We start from the raw sequence: 15,248 nt of genomic DNA, 5'->3' as shown, positions 1-15,248 counted from the left end.
TAATTTCAATAGTCCAAAAAAATTGTTGCGAATTTCAGCACGTATATTAAAAACCCCTTTACTTGTTTCCGCCCAGTTTCGAACTGAGGACCTTTCACGTGTAAAGCGAACGTGATAACCACTACACTACGGAAATTTAACTTGGAAGACAGTCCGACCTCTTTTAGCGTACGCTTGTTCAAAAGCGACTGAAACGATAGACTGCCCACTGTCCTTAAAATGGCAAAAAGCTGCTATTTTTGTTGGCAGACTTAACATTTTTTATTACTCTACAGGAAACTTCAATGGTCATTTGTTTTGTTTTAGTCCTTTTCTAAAGAATTTACACCGCAAATCGCCCTGCAAGTGTTCTGACCTGCTCAACAGAAAACCACTGAAAAATGTTAGCAAAGACCATCCACAGTTTCCGCCCAGTTTCGAACTGGGGACCTTTCGCGTGTGAGGCGAACGTGATAACCACTACACTACGGAAACAAGCCCTTTATGTGCAGACAGAAATCTTCTGGTGCAGGCTTGTTAAAAAGTGTACAAAGGAAAAGTGAGCTGAGCCCTCCTGTTGTGGCAAACAGTTTAAATTTTCTGCCAAAAGCCAATTGCTGTTTCTGCTCGGTTTCGAACCGAGGCCCTTTCGCGTGTTAGGCGAACGTGATCACCACTACACTACAGAAACCTCCTTATGTAAGATATGTGCTTTTTCGAAAATGGCTCCATCCCATAATCTTTCCTGCAAGCATTGTGACAAGCTGTTTAAATTCCACAAACAACAGATAAGAGCTCATTCGGAATGGCAGTCTGCCTACAGCTCTTTGGTACAATTGCCCTCACCTAATTTCAATAGTCCAAAAACTTTGTTGCGAATTTCAGCACGTATATTAAAATCCCCTTTACTTGTTTCCGCCCAGTTTCGGACTGAGGACCTTTCGCGTGTAAAGCGAACGTGATAACCACTACACTACGGAAACTTAACTTGGAAGACAGTCCGACCTCTTTTAGCGTGCGCTTGTTCAAAAGCGACTGAAACGATAGACTGCCCACTGTCCTTAAAATGGCAAAAAGCTGCTATTTTTGTTGGCAGACTTAACATTTTTTATTACTCTACAGGAAACTTCAATGGTCATTTGTTTTGTTTTAGTCCTTTTCTAAAGAATTTACACCGCAAATCGCCCTGCAAGTGTTCTGACCTGCTCTACAGAAAACCACTGAAAAATGTTAGCAAAGACCATCCACAGTTTCCGCCCAGTTTCGAACTGGGGACCTTTCGCGTGTGAGGCGAACGTGATAACCACTACACTACGGAAACAAGCCCTTTATGTGCAGACAGAAATCTTCTGGTGCAGGCTTGTTAAAAAGTGTACAAAGGAAAAGTGAGCTGAGCCCTCCTGTTGTGGCAAACAGTTTAAATTTTCTGCCAAAAGTCAATTGCTGTTTCTGCTCGGTTTCGAACCGAGGCCCTTTCGCGTGTTAGGCGAACGTGATCACCACTACACTACAGAAACCTCCTTATGTAAGATATGTGCTTTTTTGAAAATGGCTCCATCCCATAATCTTTCCTGCAAGCATTGTGACAAGCTGTTTAAATTCCACAAACAACAGATAAGAGCTCATTCGGAATGGCAGTCTGCCTACAGCTCTTTGGTACAATTGCCCTCACCTAATTTCAATAGTCCAAAAACTTTGTTGCGAATTTCAGCACGTATATTAAGAACCCCTTTACTTGTTTCCGCCCAGTTTCGAACTGAGGACCTTTCGCGTGTAAAGCGAACGTGATAACCACTACACTACGGAAACTTATCTTGGAAGACAGTCCGACCTCTTTTAGCGTACGCTTGTTCAAAAGCGACTGAAACGATAGACTGCCCACTGTCCTTAAAATGGCAAAAAGCTGCTATTTTTGTTGGCAGACTTAACATTTTTTATTACTCTACAGGAAACTTCAATGGTCATTTGTTTTGTTTTAGTCCTTTTCTAAAGAATTTACACCGCAAATCGCCCTGCAAGTGTTCTGACCTGCTCTACAGAAAACCACTGAAAAATGTTAGCAAAGACCATCCACAGTTTCCGCCCAGTTTCGAACTGGGGACCTTTCGCGTGTGAGGCGAACGTGATAACCACTACACTACGGAAACAAGCCCTTTATGTGCAGACAGAAATGTTCTGGTGCAGGCTTGTTAAAAAGTGTACAAAGGAAAAGTGAGCTGAGCCCTCCTGTTGTGGCAAACAGTTTAAATTTTCTGCCAAAAGTCAATTGCTGTTTCTGCTCGGTTTCGAACCGAGGCCCTTTCGCGTGTTAGGCGAACGTGATCACCACTACACTACAGAAACCTCCTTATGTAAGATATGTGCTTTTTTGAAAATGGCTCCATCCCATAATCTTTCCTGCAAGCATTGTGACAAGCTGTTTAAATTCCACAAACAACAGATAAGAGCTCATTCGGAATGGCAGTCTGCCTACAGCTCTTTGGTACAATTGCCCTCACCTAATTTCAATAGTCCAAAAACTTTGTTGCGAATTTCAGCACGTATATTAAGAACCCCTTTACTTGTTTCCGCCCAGTTTCGAACTGAGGACCTTTCGCGTGTAAAGCGAACGTGATAACCACTACACTACGGAAACTTATCTTGGAAGACAGTCCGACCTCTTTTAGCGTACGCTTGTTCAAAAGCGACTGAAACGATAGACTGCCCACTGTCCTTAAAATGGCAAAAAGCTGCTATTTTTGTTGGCAGACTAAACATTTTTTATTACTCTACAGGAAACTTCAATGGTCATTTGTTTTGTTTTAGTCCTTTTCTAAAGAATTTACACCGCAAATCACCCTGCAAGTGTTCTGACCCGCTCAACAGAAAACCACTGAAAAATGTTAGCAAAGACCATCCACAGTTTCCGCCCAGTTTCGAACTGGGGACCTTTCGCGTGTGAGGCGAACGTGATAACCACTACACTACGGAAACAAGCCCTTTATGTGCAGACAGAAATCTTCTGGTGCAGGCTTGTTAAAAAGTGTACAAAGGAAAAGTGCGCTGAGCCCTCCTGTTGTGGCAAACAGTTTAAATTTTCTGCCAAAAGCCAATTGCTGTTTCTGCTCGGTTTCGAACCGAGGCCCTTTCGCGTGTTAGGCGAAGGTGATCACCACTACACTACAGAAACCTCCTTATGTAAGATATGTGCTTTTTCGAAAATGGCTCCATCCCATAATCTTTCCTGCAAGCATTGTGACAAGCTGTTTAAATTCCACAAACAACAGATAAGAGCTCATTCGGAATGGCAGTCTGCCTACAGCTCTTTGGTACAATTGCCCTCACCTAATTTCAATAGTCCAAAAAATTTGTTGCGAATTTCAGCACGTATATTAAAAACCCCTTTACTTGTTTCCGCCCAGTTTCGAACTGAGGACCTTTCGCGTGTAAAGCGAACGTGATAACCACTACACTACGGAAACTTATCTTGGAAGACAGTCCGACCTCTTTTAGCGTACGCTTGTTCAAAAGCGACTGAAACGATAGACTGCCCACTGTCCTTAAAATGGCAAAAAGCTGCTATTTTTGTTGGCAGACTAAACATTTTTTATTACTCTACAGGAAACTTCAATGGTCATTTGTTTTGTTTTAGTCCTTTTCTAAAGAATTTACACCACAAATCGCCCTGCAAGTGTTCTGACCCGCTCAACAGAAAACCACTGAAAAAATGTTAGCAAAGACCATCCACAGTTTCCGCCCAGTTTCGAACTGGGGACCTTTCGCGTGTGAGGCGAACGTGATAACCACCACACTACGGAAACAAGCCCTTCAGGTGCAGACAGAAATCTTCTGGTGCAGGCTTGTTAAAAAGTGTACCAAGGAAAAGTGAGCTGAGCCCTCCTGTTGTGGCAAACAGTTTAAATTTTCTGCCAAAAGCCAATTGCTGTTTCTGCTCGGTTTCGAACCGAGGCCCTTTCGCGTGTTAGGCGAACGTGATCACCACTACACTACAAAAACCTCCTTATGTAAGATATGTGCTTTTTCGAAAATGGCTCCATCCCATAATCTTTCCTGCAAGCATTGTGACAAGCTGTTTAAATTCCACAAACAACAGATAAGAGCTCATTCGGAATGGCAGTCTGCCTACAGCTCTTTGGTACAATTGCCCTCACCTAATTTCAATAGTCCAAAAACTTTGTTGCGAATTTCAGCACGTATATTAAAAACCCCTTTACTTGTTTCCGCCCAGTTTCGAACTGAGGACCTTTCGCGTGTAAAGCGAACGTGATAACCACTACACTACGGAAACTTAACTTGGAAGACAGTCCGACCTGTTTTAGCGTACGCTTGTTCAAAAGCGACTGAAACGATAGACTGCACACTGTCCTTAAAATGGCAAAAAGCTGCTATTTTTGTTGGCAGACTTAACATTTTTTATTACTCTACAGGAAACTTCAATGGTCATTTGTTTTGTTTTAGTCCTTTTCTAAAGAATTTACACCGCAAATCGCCCTGCAAGTGTTCTGACCTGCTCAACAGAAAACCACTGAAAAATGTTAGCAAAGACCATCCACAGTTTCCGCCCAGTTTCGAACTGGGGACCTTTCGCGTGTGAGGCGAACGTGATAACCACTACACTACGGAAACAAGCCCTTTATGTGCAGACAGAAATCTTCTGGTGCAGGCTTGTTAAAAAGTGTACAAAGGAAAAGTGAGCTGAGCCCTCCTGTTGTGGCAAACAGTTTAAATTTTCTGCCAAAAGCCAATTGCTGTTTCTGCTCGGTTTCGAACCGAGGCCCTTTCGCGTGTTAGGCGAACGTGATCACCACTACACTACAGAAACCTCCTTATGTAAGATATGTGCTTTTTCGAAAATGGCTCCATCCCATAATCTTTCCTGCAAGCATTGTGACAAGCTGTTTAAATTCCACAAACAACAGATAAGAGCTCATTCGGAATGGCAGTCTGCCTACAGCTCTTTGGTACAATTGCCCTCACCTAATTTCAATAGTCCAAAAACTTTGTTGCGAATTTCAGCACGTATATTAAAAACCCCTTTACTTGTTTCCTCCCAGTTTCGAACTGAGGACATTTCGCGTGTAAAGCGAACGTGATAACCACTACACTACGGAAACTTATCTTGGAAGACAGTCCGACCTCTTTTAGCGTACGCTTGTTCAAAAGCGACTGAAACGATAGACTGCCCACTGTCCTTAAAATGGCAAAAAGCTGCTATTTTTGTTGGCAGACTAAACATTTTTTATTACTCTACAGGAAACTTCAATGGTCATTTGTTTTGTTTTAGTCCTTTTCTAAAGAATTTACACCACAAATCGCCCTGCAAGTGTTCTGACCCGCTCAACAGAAAACCACTGAAAAAATGTTAGCAAAGACCATCCACAGTTTCCGCCCAGTTTCGAACTGGGGACCTTTCGCGTGTGAGGCGAACGTGATAACCACCACACTACGGAAACAAGCCCTTCAGGTGCAGACAGAAATCTTCTGGTGCAGGCTTGTTAAAAAGTGTACCAAGGAAAAGTGAGCTGAGCCCTCCTGTTGTGGCAAACAGTTTAAATTTTCTGCCAAAAGCCAATTGCTGTTTCTGCTCGGTTTCGAACCGAGGCCCTTTCGCGTGTTAGGCGAACGTGATCACCACTACACTACAAAAACCTCCTTATGTAAGATATGTGCTTTTTCGAAAATGGCTCCATCCCATAATCTTTCCTGCAAGCATTGTGACAAGCTGTTTAAATTCCACAAACAACAGATAAGAGCTCATTCGGAATGGCAGTCTGCCTACAGCTCTTTGGTACAATTGCCCTCACCTAATTTCAATAGTCCAAAAACTTTGTTGCGAATTTCAGCACGTATATTAAAAACCCCTTTACTTGTTTCCGCCCAGTTTCGAACTGAGGACCTTTCGCGTGTAAAGCGAACGTGATAACCACTACACTACGGAAACTTAACTTGGAAGACAGTCCGACCTGTTTTAGCGTACGCTTGTTCAAAAGCGACTGAAACGATAGACTGCACACTGTCCTTAAAATGGCAAAAAGCTGCTATTTTTGTTGGCAGACTTAACATTTTTTATTACTCTACAGGAAACTTCAATGGTCATTTGTTTTGTTTTAGTCCTTTTCTAAAGAATTTACACCGCAAATCGCCCTGCAAGTGTTCTGACCTGCTCAACAGAAAACCACTGAAAAATGTTAGCAAAGACCATCCACAGTTTCCGCCCAGTTTCGAACTGGGGACCTTTCGCGTGTGAGGCGAACGTGATAACCACTACACTACGGAAACAAGCCCTTTATGTGCAGACAGAAATCTTCTGGTGCAGGCTTGTTAAAAAGTGTACAAAGGAAAAGTGAGCTGAGCCCTCCTGTTGTGGCAAACAGTTTAAATTTTCTGCCAAAAGCCAATTGCTGTTTCTGCTCGGTTTCGAACCGAGGCCCTTTCGCGTGTTAGGCGAACGTGATCACCACTACACTACAGAAACCTCCTTATGTAAGATATGTGCTTTTTCGAAAATGGCTCCATCCCATAATCTTTCCTGCAAGCATTGTGACAAGCTGTTTAAATTCCACAAACAACAGATAAGAGCTCATTCGGAATGGCAGTCTGCCTACAGCTCTTTGGTACAATTGCCCTCACCTAATTTCAATAGTCCAAAAACTTTGTTGCGAATTTCAGCACGTATATTAAAAACCCCTTTACTTGTTTCCTCCCAGTTTCGAACTGAGGACATTTCGCGTGTAAAGCGAACGTGATAACCACTACACTACGGAAACTTATCTTGGAAGACAGTCCGACCTCTTTTAGCGTACGCTTGTTCAAAAGCGACTGAAACGATAGACTGCCCACTGTCCTTAAAATGGCAAAAAGCTGCTATTTTTGTTGGCAGACTTAACATTTTTTATTACTCTACAGGAAACTTCAATGGTCATTTGTTTTGTTTTAGTCCTTTTCTAAAGAATTTACACCGCAAATCGCCCTGCAAGTGTTCTGACCTGCTCAACAGAAAACCACTGAAAAATGTTAGCAAAGACCATCCACAGTTTCCGCCCAGTTTCGAACTGGGGACCTTTCGCGTGTGAGGCGAACGTGATAACCACTACACTACGGAAACAAGCCCTTTATGTGCAGACAGAAATCTTCTGGTGCAGGCTTGTTAAAAAGTGTACCAAGGAAAAGTGAGCTGAGCCCTCCTGTTGTGGCAAACAGTTTAAATTTTCTGCCAAAAGCCAATTGCTGTTTCTGCTCGGTTTCGAACCGAGGCCCTTTCGCGTGTTAGGCGAACGTGATCACCACTACACTACAGAAACCTCCTTATGTAAGACATGTGCTTTTTCGAAAATGGCTCCATCCCATAATCTTTCCTGCAAGCATTGTGACAAGCTGTTTAAATTCCACAAATAACAGATAAGAGCTCATTCGGAATGGCAGTCTGCCTACAGCTCTTTGGTACAATTGCCCTCACCTAATTTCAATAGTCCAAAAACTTTGTTGCGAATTTCAGCACGTATATTAAAAACCCCTTTACTTGTTTCCGCCCAGTTTCGAACTGAGGACCTTTCGCGTGTAAAGCGAACGTGATAACCACTACACTACGGAAACTTAACTTGGAAGACAGTCCGACCTCTTTTAGCGTAAGCTTTTTCAAAAGCGACTGAAACGATAGACTGCCCACTGTCCTTAAAATGGCAAAAAGCTGCTATTTTTGTTGGCAGACTTAACATTTTTTATTACTCTACAGAAAACTTCAATGGTCATTTGTTTTGTTTTAGTCCTTTTCTAAAGAATTTACACCGCAAATCGCCCTGCAAGTGTTCTGACCTGCTCTACAGAAAACCACTGAAAAATGTTAGCAAAGACCATCCACAGTTTCCGCCCAGTTTCGAACTGGGGACCTTTCGCGTGTGAGGCGAACGTGATAACCACTACACTACGGAAACAAGCCCTTTATGTGCAGACAGAAATCTTCTGGTGCAGGCTTGTTAAAAAGTGTACAAAGGAAAAGTGAGCTGAGCCCTCCTGTTGTGGCAAACAGTTTAAATTTTCTGCCAAAAGCCAATTGCTGTTTCTGCTCGGTTTCGAACCGAGGCCCTTTCGCGTGTTAGGCGAACGTGATCACCACTACACTACAGATCCTCCTTATGTAAGATATGTGCTTTTTTGAAAATGGCTCCATCCCATAATCTTTCCTGCAAGCATTGTGACAAGCTGTTTAAATTCCACAAACAACAGATAAGAGCTCATTCGGAATGGCAGTCTGCCTACAGCTCTTTGGTACAATTGCCCTCACCTAATTTCAATAGTCCAAAAACTTTGTTGCTAATTTCAGCACGTATATTAAGAACCCCTTTACTTGTTTCCGCCCAGTTTCGAACTGGGGACCTTTCGCGTGTAAAGCGAACGTGATAACCACTACACTACGGAAACAAGCCCTTTATGTGCAGACAGAAATCTTCTGGTGCAGGCTTGTTAAAAAGTGTACAAAGGAAAAGTGAGCTGAGCCCTCCTGTTGTGGCAAACAGTTTAAATTTTCTGCCAAAAGCCAATTGCTGTTTCTGCTCGGTTTCGAACCGAGGCCCTTTCGCGTGTTAGGCGAACGTGATCACCACTACACTACAGAAACCTCCTTATGTAAGACATGTGCTTTTCGAAAATGGCTCCATCCCATAATCTTTCCTGCAAGCATTGTGACAAGCTGTTTAAATTCCACAAACAACAGATAAGAGCTCATTCGGAATGGCAGTCTGCCTACAGCTCTTTGGTACAATTGCCCTCACCTAATTTCAATAGTCCAAAAACTTTGTTGCGAATTTCAGCACGTATATTAAAAACCCCTTTACTTGTTTCCGCCCAGTTTCGAACTGAGGACCTTTCGCGTGTAAAGCGAACGTGATAACCACTACACTACGGAAACTTAACTTGGAAGACAGTCCGACCTCTTTTAGCGTACGCTTGTTCAAAAGCGACTGAAACGATAGACTGCCCACTGTCCTTAAAATGGCAAAAAGCTGCTATTTTTGTTGGCAGACTAAACATTTTTTATTACTCTACAGGAAACTTCAATGGTCATTTGTTTTGTTTTAGTCCTTTTCTAAAGAATTTACACCGCAAATCGCCCTGCAAGTGTTCTGACCTGCTCAACAGAAAACCACTGAAAAATGTTAGCAAAGACCATCCACAGTTTCCGCCCAGTTTCGAACTGGGGACCTTTCGCGTGTGAGGCGAACGTGATAACCACTACACTACGGAAACAAGCCCTTTATGTGCAGACAGAAATCTTCTGGTGCAGGCTTGTTAAAAAGTGTACAAAGGAAAAGTGAGCTGAGCCCTCCTGTTGTGGCAAACAGTTTAAATTTTCTGCCAAAAGCCAATTGCTGTTTCTGCTCGGTTTCGAACCGAGGCCCTTTCGCGTGTTAGGCGAACGTGATCACCACTACACTACAGAAACCTCCTTATGTAAGATATGTGCTTTTTTGAAAATGGCTCCATCCCATAATCTTTCCTGCAAGCATTGTGACAAGCTGTTTAAATTCCACAAACAACAGATAAGAGCTCATTCGGAATGGCAGTCTGCCTACAGCTCTTTGGTACAATTGCCCTCACCTAATTTCAATAGTCCAAAAACTTTGTTGCTAATTTCAGCACGTATATTAAGAACCCCTTTACTTGTTTCCGCCCAGTTTCGAACTGAGGACCTTTCGCGTGTAAAGCGAACGTGATAACCACTACACTACGGAAACTTATCTTGGAAGACAGTCCGACCTCTTTTAGCGTACGCTTGTTCAAAAGCGACTGAAACGATAGACTGCCCACTGTCCTTAAAATGGCAAAAAGCTGCTATTTTTGTTGGCAGACTAAACATTTTTTATTGCTCTACAGGAAACTTCAATGGTCATTTGTTTTGTTTTAGTCCTTTTCTAAAGAATTTACACCGCAAATCGTCCTGCAAGTGTTCTGACCTGCTCAACAGAAAACCACTGAAAAATGTTAGCAAAGACCATCCACAGTTTCCGCCCAGTTTCGAACTGGGGACCTTTCGCGTGTGAGGCGAACGTGATAACCACTACACTACGGAAACAAGCCCTTTATGTGCAGACAGAAATCTTCTGGTGCAGGCTTGTTAAAAAGTGTACAAAGGAAAAGTGCGCTGAGCCCTCCTGTTGTGGCAAACAGTTTAAATTTTCTGCCAAAAGCCAATTGCTGTTTCTGCTCGGTTTCGAACCGAGACCCTTTCGCGTGTTAGGCGAAGGTAATCACCACTACACTACAGAAACCTCCTTATGTAAGATATGTGCTTTTTCGAAAATGGCTCCATCCCATAATCTTTCCTGCAAGCATTGTGACAAGCTGTTTAAATTCCACAAACAACAGATAAGAGCTCATTCGGAATGGCAGTCTGCCTACAGCTCTTTGGTACAATTGCCCTCACCTAATTTCAATAGTCCAAAAAATTTGTTGCGAATTTCAGCACGTATATTAAAAACCCCTTTACTTGTTTCCGCCCAGTTTCGAACTGAGGACCCTTCGCGTGTAAAGCGAACGTGATAACCACTACACTACGGAAACTTATCTTGGAAGACAGTCCGACCTCTTTTAGCGTACGCTTGTTCAAAAGCGACTGAAACGATAGACTGCCCACTGTCCTTAAAATGGCAAAAAGCTGCTATTTTTGTTGGCAGACTTAACATTTTTTATTACTCTACAGGAAACTTCAATGGTCATTTGTTTTGTTTTAGTCCTTTTCTAAAGAATTTACACCGCAAATCGCCCTGCAAGTGTTCTGACCTGCTCAACAGAAAACCACTGAAAAATGTTAGCAAAGACCATCCACAGTTTCCGCCCAGTTTCGAACTGGGGACCTTTCGCGTGTGAGGCGAACGTGATAACCACTACACTACGGAAACAAGCCCTTTATGTGCAGACAGAAATCTTCTGGTGCAGGCTTGTTAAAAAGTGTACAAAGGAAAAGTGAGCTGAGCCCTCCTGTTGTGGCAAACAGTTTAAATTTTCTGCCAAAAGCCAATTGCTGTTTCTGCTCGGTTTCGAACGGAGGCCCTTTCGCGTGTTAGGCGAACGTGATCACCACTACACTACAGAAACCTCCTTATGTAAGATATGTGCTTTTTCGAAAATGACTCCATCCCATAATCTTTCCTGCAAGCATTGTGACAAGCTGTTTAAATTCCACAAACAACAGATAAGAGCTCATTCGGAATGGCAGTCTGCCTACAGCTCTTTGGTACAATTGCCCTCACCTAATTTCAATAGTCCAAAAACTTTGTTGCGAATTTCAGCACGTATATTAAAAACCCCTTTACTTGTTTCCGCCCAGTTTCGAACTGAGGACATTTCGCGTGTAAAGCGAACGTGATAACCACTACACTACGGAAACTTATCTTGGAAGACAGTCCGACCTCTTTTAGCGTACGCTTGTTCAAAAGCGACTGAAACGATAGACTGCCCACTGTCCTTAAAATGGCAAAAAGCTGCTATTTTTGTTGGCAGACTTAACATTTTTTATTACTCTACAGGAAACTTCAATGGTCATTTGTTTTGTTTTAGTCCTTTTCTAAAGAATTTACACCGCAAATCGCCCTGCAAGTGTTCTGACCTGCTCAACAGAAAACCACTGAAAAATGTTAGCAAAGACCATCCACAGTTTCCACCCAGTTTCGAACTGGGGACCTTTCGCGTGTGAGGCGAACGTGATAACCACTACACTACGGAAACAAGCCCTTTATGTGCAGACAGAAATCTTCTGGTGCAGGCTTGTTAAAAAGTGTACCAAGGAAAAGTGAGCTGAGCCCTCCTGTTGTGGCAAACAGTTTAAATTTTCTGCCAAAAGCCAATTGCTGTTTCTGCTCGGTTTCGAACCGAGGCCCTTTCGCGTGTTAGGCGAACGTGATCACCACTACACTACAGAAACCTCCTTATGTAAGATATGTGCTTTTTCGAAAATGGCTCCATCCCATAATCTTTCCTGCAAGCATTGTGACAAGCTGTTTAAATTCCACAAACAACAGATAAGAGCTCATTCGGAATGGCAGTCTGCCTACAGCTCTTTGGTACAATTGCCCTCACCTAATTTCAATAGTCCAAAAACTTTGTTGCGAATTTCAGCACGTATATTAAAAACCCCTTTACTTGTTTCCGCCCAGTTTCGAACTGAGGACCTTTCGCGTGTAAAGCGAACGTGATAACCACTACACTACGGAAACTTATCTTGGAAGACAGTCCGACCTCTTTTAGCGTACGCTTGTTCAAAAGCGACTGAAACGATAGACTGCCCACTGTCCTTAAAATGGCAAAAAGCTGCTATTTTTGTTGGCAGACTAAACATTTTTTATTACTCTACAGGAAACTTCAATGGTCATTTGTTTTGTTTTAGTCCTTTTCTAAAGAATTTACACCGCAAATCGCCCTGCAAGTGTTCTGACCTGCTCAACAGAAAACCACTGAAAAATGTTAGCAAAGACCATCCACAGTTTCCGCCCAGTTTCGAACTGGGGACCTTTCGCGTGTGAGGCGAACGTGATAACCACTACACTACGGAAACAAGCCCTTTATGTGCAGACAGAAATCTTCTGGTGCAGGCTTGTTAAAAAGTGTACAAAGGAAAAGTGAGCTGAGCCCTCCTGTTGTGGCAAACAGTTTAAATTTTCTGCCAAAAGCCAATTGCTGTTTCTGCTCGGTTTCGAACCGAGGCCCTTTCGCGTGTTAGGCGAAGGTGATCACCACTACACTACAGAAACCTCCTTATGTAAGATATGTGCTTTTTCGAAAATGGCTCCATCCCATAATCTTTCCTGCAAGCATTGTGACAAGCTGTTTAAATTCCACAAACAACAGATAAGAGCTCATTCGGAATGGCAGTCTGCCTACAGCTCTTTGGTACAATTGCCCTCACCTAATTTCAATAGTCCAAAAACTTTGTTGCGAATTTCAGCACGTATATTAAAAACCCCTTTACTTGTTTCCGCCCAGTTTCGAACTGAGGACCTTTCGCGTGTAAAGCGAACGTGATAACCACTACACTACGGAAACTTAACTTGGAAGACAGTCCGACCTCTTTTAGCGTACGCTTGTTCAAAAGCGACTGAAACGATAGACTGCCCACTGTCCTTAAAATGGCAAAAAGCTGCTATTTTTGTTGGCAGACTAAACATTTTTTATTACTCTACAGGAAACTTCAATGGTCATTTGTTTTGTTTTAGTCCTTTTCTAAAGAATTTACACCACAAATCGCCCTGCAAGTGTTCTGACCTGCTCTACAGAAAACCACTGAAAAATGTTAGCAAAGACCATCCACAGTTTCCGCCCAGTTTCGAACTGGGGACCTTTCGCGTGTGAGGCGAACGTGATAACCACTACACTACGGAAACAAGCCCTTTATGTGCAGACAGAAATCTTCTGGTGCAGGCTTGTTAAAAAGTGTACAAAGGAAAAGTGAGCTGAGCCCTCCTGTTGTGGCAAACAGTTTAAATTTTCTGCCAAAAGCCAATTGCTGTTTCTGCTCGGTTTCGAACCGAGGCCCTTTCGCGTGTTAGGCGAACGTGATCACCACTACACTACAGAAACCTCCTTATGTAAGATATGTGCTTTTTTGAAAATGGCTCCATCCCATAATCTTTCCTGCAAGCATTGTGACAAGCTGTTTAAATTCCACAAACAACAGATAAGAGCTCATTCGGAATGGCAGTCTGCCTACAGCTCTTTGGTACAATTGCCCTCCCCTAATTTCAATAGTCCAAAAACTTTGTTGCGAATTTCAGCACGTATATTAAAAACCCCTTTACTTGTTTCCGCCCAGTTTCGAACTGAGGACCTTTCGCGTGTAAAGCGAACGTGATAACCACTACACTACGGAAACTTATCTTGGAAGACAGTCCGACCTCTTTTAGCGTACGCTTGTTCAAAAGCGACTGAAACGATAGACTGCCCACTGTCCTTAAAATGGCAAAAAGCTGCTATTTTTGTTGGCAGACTAAACATTTTTTATTACTCTACAGGAAACTTCAATGGTCATTTGTTTTGTTTTAGTCCTTTTCTAAAGAATTTACACCACAAATCGCCCTGCAAGTGTTCTGACCTGCTCAACAGAAAACCACTGAAAAATGTTAGCAAAGACCATCCACAGTTTCCGCCCAGTTTCGAACTGGGGACCTTTCGCGTGTGAGGCGAACGTGATAACCACTACACTACGGAAACAAGCCCTTTATGTGCAGACAGAAATCTTCTGGTGCAGGCTTGTTAAAAAGTGTACAAAGGAAAAGTGAGCTGAGCCCTCCTGTTGTGGCAAACAGTTTAAATTTTCTGCCAAAAGCCAATTGCTGTTTCTGCTCGGTTTCGAACCGAGGCCCTTTCGCGTGTTAGGCGAACGTGATCACCACTACACTACAGAAACCTCCTTATGTACGATATGTGCTTTTTCGAAAATGGCTCCATCCCATAATCTTTCCTGCAAGCATTGTGACAAGCTGTTTAAATTCCACAAACAACAGATAAGAGCTCATTCGGAATGGCAGTCTGCCTACAGCTCTTTGGTCCAATTGCCCTCACCTAATTTCAATAGTCCAAAAACTTTGTTGCGAATTTCAGCACGTATATTAAAAACCCCTTTACTTGTTTCCGCCCAGTTTCGAACTGAGGACCTTTCGCGTGTAAAGCGAACGTGATAACCACTACACTACGGAAACTTAACTTGGAAGACAGTCCGACCTCTTTTAGCGTACGCTTGTTCAAAAGCGACTGAAACGATAGACTGCCCACTGTCCTTAAAATGGCAAAAAGCTGCTATTTTTGTTGGCAGACTAAACATTTTTTTTTATTACTCTACAGGAAACTTCAATGGTCATTTGTTTTGTTTTAGTCCTTTTCTAAAGAATTTACACCGCAAATCGCCCTGCAAGTGTTCTGACCTGCTCAACAGAAAACCACTGAAAAATGTTAGCAAAGACCATCCACAGTTTCCGCCCAGTTTCGAACTGGGGACCTTTCGCGTGTGAAGCGAACGTGATAACCACTACACTACGGAAACAAGCCCTTTATGTGCAGACAGAAATCTTCTGGTGCAGGCTTGTTAAAAAGTGTACAAAGGAAAAGTGAGCTGAGCCCTCCTTTTGTTGGAAACAGTTTAAATTTTCTGCCAAAAGCCAATTGCTGTTTCTGCTCGGTTTCGAACCGAGGCCCTTTCGCGTGTTAGGCGAACGTGATCACCACTACACTACAGAAACCTCCTTATGTAAGACATGTGCTTTTTCGAAAATGGCTCCATCCCA

At 42.8% G+C, this 15,248-nt stretch overlaps 41 non-coding genes across 41 annotated transcripts; all 41 read right to left on the bottom strand.

Annotated features, from left to right (window-relative positions):
* Positions 1-401: 401 nt before the first annotated feature.
* Positions 402-474, bottom strand: trnav-cac (transfer RNA valine (anticodon CAC)). Its single transcript has one exon. It is a non-coding gene; the product is annotated as a tRNA-Val (tRNA).
* A 123-nt stretch (positions 475-597) lies between these two features.
* Positions 598-670, bottom strand: trnav-aac (transfer RNA valine (anticodon AAC)). Its single transcript has one exon. It is a non-coding gene; the product is annotated as a tRNA-Val (tRNA).
* A 557-nt stretch (positions 671-1,227) lies between these two features.
* trnav-cac (transfer RNA valine (anticodon CAC)) lies at positions 1,228-1,300 on the bottom strand. Its single transcript has one exon. It is a non-coding gene; the product is annotated as a tRNA-Val (tRNA).
* Positions 1,301-1,423: 123 nt separating this feature from the next.
* Positions 1,424-1,496, bottom strand: trnav-aac (transfer RNA valine (anticodon AAC)). Its single transcript has one exon. It is a non-coding gene; the product is annotated as a tRNA-Val (tRNA).
* Positions 1,497-1,715: 219 nt separating this feature from the next.
* On the bottom strand, positions 1,716-1,788 carry trnav-uac (transfer RNA valine (anticodon UAC)). Its single transcript has one exon. It is a non-coding gene; the product is annotated as a tRNA-Val (tRNA).
* Positions 1,789-2,053: 265 nt separating this feature from the next.
* On the bottom strand, positions 2,054-2,126 carry trnav-cac (transfer RNA valine (anticodon CAC)). Its single transcript has one exon. It is a non-coding gene; the product is annotated as a tRNA-Val (tRNA).
* A 123-nt stretch (positions 2,127-2,249) lies between these two features.
* trnav-aac (transfer RNA valine (anticodon AAC)) lies at positions 2,250-2,322 on the bottom strand. The gene has a single exon. It is a non-coding gene; the product is annotated as a tRNA-Val (tRNA).
* A 219-nt stretch (positions 2,323-2,541) lies between these two features.
* trnav-uac (transfer RNA valine (anticodon UAC)) lies at positions 2,542-2,614 on the bottom strand. Its single transcript has one exon. It is a non-coding gene; the product is annotated as a tRNA-Val (tRNA).
* Positions 2,615-2,879: 265 nt separating this feature from the next.
* trnav-cac (transfer RNA valine (anticodon CAC)) lies at positions 2,880-2,952 on the bottom strand. The gene has a single exon. It is a non-coding gene; the product is annotated as a tRNA-Val (tRNA).
* Positions 2,953-3,367: 415 nt separating this feature from the next.
* trnav-uac (transfer RNA valine (anticodon UAC)) lies at positions 3,368-3,440 on the bottom strand. Its single transcript has one exon. It is a non-coding gene; the product is annotated as a tRNA-Val (tRNA).
* A 754-nt stretch (positions 3,441-4,194) lies between these two features.
* trnav-uac (transfer RNA valine (anticodon UAC)) lies at positions 4,195-4,267 on the bottom strand. Its single transcript has one exon. It is a non-coding gene; the product is annotated as a tRNA-Val (tRNA).
* A 265-nt stretch (positions 4,268-4,532) lies between these two features.
* On the bottom strand, positions 4,533-4,605 carry trnav-cac (transfer RNA valine (anticodon CAC)). Its single transcript has one exon. It is a non-coding gene; the product is annotated as a tRNA-Val (tRNA).
* A 123-nt stretch (positions 4,606-4,728) lies between these two features.
* trnav-aac (transfer RNA valine (anticodon AAC)) lies at positions 4,729-4,801 on the bottom strand. Its single transcript has one exon. It is a non-coding gene; the product is annotated as a tRNA-Val (tRNA).
* Positions 4,802-5,847: 1,046 nt separating this feature from the next.
* On the bottom strand, positions 5,848-5,920 carry trnav-uac (transfer RNA valine (anticodon UAC)). Its single transcript has one exon. It is a non-coding gene; the product is annotated as a tRNA-Val (tRNA).
* Positions 5,921-6,185: 265 nt separating this feature from the next.
* Positions 6,186-6,258, bottom strand: trnav-cac (transfer RNA valine (anticodon CAC)). The gene has a single exon. It is a non-coding gene; the product is annotated as a tRNA-Val (tRNA).
* A 123-nt stretch (positions 6,259-6,381) lies between these two features.
* Positions 6,382-6,454, bottom strand: trnav-aac (transfer RNA valine (anticodon AAC)). The gene has a single exon. It is a non-coding gene; the product is annotated as a tRNA-Val (tRNA).
* Positions 6,455-7,011: 557 nt separating this feature from the next.
* Positions 7,012-7,084, bottom strand: trnav-cac (transfer RNA valine (anticodon CAC)). The gene has a single exon. It is a non-coding gene; the product is annotated as a tRNA-Val (tRNA).
* A 123-nt stretch (positions 7,085-7,207) lies between these two features.
* Positions 7,208-7,280, bottom strand: trnav-aac (transfer RNA valine (anticodon AAC)). Its single transcript has one exon. It is a non-coding gene; the product is annotated as a tRNA-Val (tRNA).
* Positions 7,281-7,499: 219 nt separating this feature from the next.
* Positions 7,500-7,572, bottom strand: trnav-uac (transfer RNA valine (anticodon UAC)). The gene has a single exon. It is a non-coding gene; the product is annotated as a tRNA-Val (tRNA).
* A 265-nt stretch (positions 7,573-7,837) lies between these two features.
* trnav-cac (transfer RNA valine (anticodon CAC)) lies at positions 7,838-7,910 on the bottom strand. The gene has a single exon. It is a non-coding gene; the product is annotated as a tRNA-Val (tRNA).
* Positions 7,911-8,324: 414 nt separating this feature from the next.
* trnav-uac (transfer RNA valine (anticodon UAC)) lies at positions 8,325-8,397 on the bottom strand. The gene has a single exon. It is a non-coding gene; the product is annotated as a tRNA-Val (tRNA).
* Positions 8,398-8,520: 123 nt separating this feature from the next.
* Positions 8,521-8,593, bottom strand: trnav-aac (transfer RNA valine (anticodon AAC)). The gene has a single exon. It is a non-coding gene; the product is annotated as a tRNA-Val (tRNA).
* A 218-nt stretch (positions 8,594-8,811) lies between these two features.
* On the bottom strand, positions 8,812-8,884 carry trnav-uac (transfer RNA valine (anticodon UAC)). Its single transcript has one exon. It is a non-coding gene; the product is annotated as a tRNA-Val (tRNA).
* Positions 8,885-9,149: 265 nt separating this feature from the next.
* On the bottom strand, positions 9,150-9,222 carry trnav-cac (transfer RNA valine (anticodon CAC)). Its single transcript has one exon. It is a non-coding gene; the product is annotated as a tRNA-Val (tRNA).
* Positions 9,223-9,345: 123 nt separating this feature from the next.
* Positions 9,346-9,418, bottom strand: trnav-aac (transfer RNA valine (anticodon AAC)). The gene has a single exon. It is a non-coding gene; the product is annotated as a tRNA-Val (tRNA).
* Positions 9,419-9,637: 219 nt separating this feature from the next.
* On the bottom strand, positions 9,638-9,710 carry trnav-uac (transfer RNA valine (anticodon UAC)). The gene has a single exon. It is a non-coding gene; the product is annotated as a tRNA-Val (tRNA).
* A 265-nt stretch (positions 9,711-9,975) lies between these two features.
* Positions 9,976-10,048, bottom strand: trnav-cac (transfer RNA valine (anticodon CAC)). Its single transcript has one exon. It is a non-coding gene; the product is annotated as a tRNA-Val (tRNA).
* A 415-nt stretch (positions 10,049-10,463) lies between these two features.
* trnav-uac (transfer RNA valine (anticodon UAC)) lies at positions 10,464-10,536 on the bottom strand. Its single transcript has one exon. It is a non-coding gene; the product is annotated as a tRNA-Val (tRNA).
* A 265-nt stretch (positions 10,537-10,801) lies between these two features.
* Positions 10,802-10,874, bottom strand: trnav-cac (transfer RNA valine (anticodon CAC)). Its single transcript has one exon. It is a non-coding gene; the product is annotated as a tRNA-Val (tRNA).
* Positions 10,875-11,289: 415 nt separating this feature from the next.
* On the bottom strand, positions 11,290-11,362 carry trnav-uac (transfer RNA valine (anticodon UAC)). Its single transcript has one exon. It is a non-coding gene; the product is annotated as a tRNA-Val (tRNA).
* A 461-nt stretch (positions 11,363-11,823) lies between these two features.
* Positions 11,824-11,896, bottom strand: trnav-aac (transfer RNA valine (anticodon AAC)). The gene has a single exon. It is a non-coding gene; the product is annotated as a tRNA-Val (tRNA).
* A 219-nt stretch (positions 11,897-12,115) lies between these two features.
* On the bottom strand, positions 12,116-12,188 carry trnav-uac (transfer RNA valine (anticodon UAC)). The gene has a single exon. It is a non-coding gene; the product is annotated as a tRNA-Val (tRNA).
* Positions 12,189-12,453: 265 nt separating this feature from the next.
* trnav-cac (transfer RNA valine (anticodon CAC)) lies at positions 12,454-12,526 on the bottom strand. Its single transcript has one exon. It is a non-coding gene; the product is annotated as a tRNA-Val (tRNA).
* Positions 12,527-12,941: 415 nt separating this feature from the next.
* trnav-uac (transfer RNA valine (anticodon UAC)) lies at positions 12,942-13,014 on the bottom strand. The gene has a single exon. It is a non-coding gene; the product is annotated as a tRNA-Val (tRNA).
* A 265-nt stretch (positions 13,015-13,279) lies between these two features.
* On the bottom strand, positions 13,280-13,352 carry trnav-cac (transfer RNA valine (anticodon CAC)). The gene has a single exon. It is a non-coding gene; the product is annotated as a tRNA-Val (tRNA).
* A 123-nt stretch (positions 13,353-13,475) lies between these two features.
* trnav-aac (transfer RNA valine (anticodon AAC)) lies at positions 13,476-13,548 on the bottom strand. Its single transcript has one exon. It is a non-coding gene; the product is annotated as a tRNA-Val (tRNA).
* A 219-nt stretch (positions 13,549-13,767) lies between these two features.
* On the bottom strand, positions 13,768-13,840 carry trnav-uac (transfer RNA valine (anticodon UAC)). Its single transcript has one exon. It is a non-coding gene; the product is annotated as a tRNA-Val (tRNA).
* Positions 13,841-14,105: 265 nt separating this feature from the next.
* Positions 14,106-14,178, bottom strand: trnav-cac (transfer RNA valine (anticodon CAC)). The gene has a single exon. It is a non-coding gene; the product is annotated as a tRNA-Val (tRNA).
* Positions 14,179-14,301: 123 nt separating this feature from the next.
* Positions 14,302-14,374, bottom strand: trnav-aac (transfer RNA valine (anticodon AAC)). Its single transcript has one exon. It is a non-coding gene; the product is annotated as a tRNA-Val (tRNA).
* A 219-nt stretch (positions 14,375-14,593) lies between these two features.
* Positions 14,594-14,666, bottom strand: trnav-uac (transfer RNA valine (anticodon UAC)). The gene has a single exon. It is a non-coding gene; the product is annotated as a tRNA-Val (tRNA).
* A 464-nt stretch (positions 14,667-15,130) lies between these two features.
* trnav-aac (transfer RNA valine (anticodon AAC)) lies at positions 15,131-15,203 on the bottom strand. The gene has a single exon. It is a non-coding gene; the product is annotated as a tRNA-Val (tRNA).
* Positions 15,204-15,248: the final 45 nt, after the last annotated feature.

This window comes from Pimephales promelas, chromosome 13 (genome assembly GCF_988280905.1).
Source record: "Pimephales promelas chromosome 13, fPimPro1.hap1.1, whole genome shotgun sequence".
In the NCBI taxonomy this organism is placed as follows: Eukaryota; Metazoa; Chordata; class Actinopteri; order Cypriniformes; family Leuciscidae; genus Pimephales; species Pimephales promelas.
The sequence above is the reverse complement of the archived record's forward strand: the minus strand, read 5'-3'. Positions and strand labels throughout refer to the sequence as shown.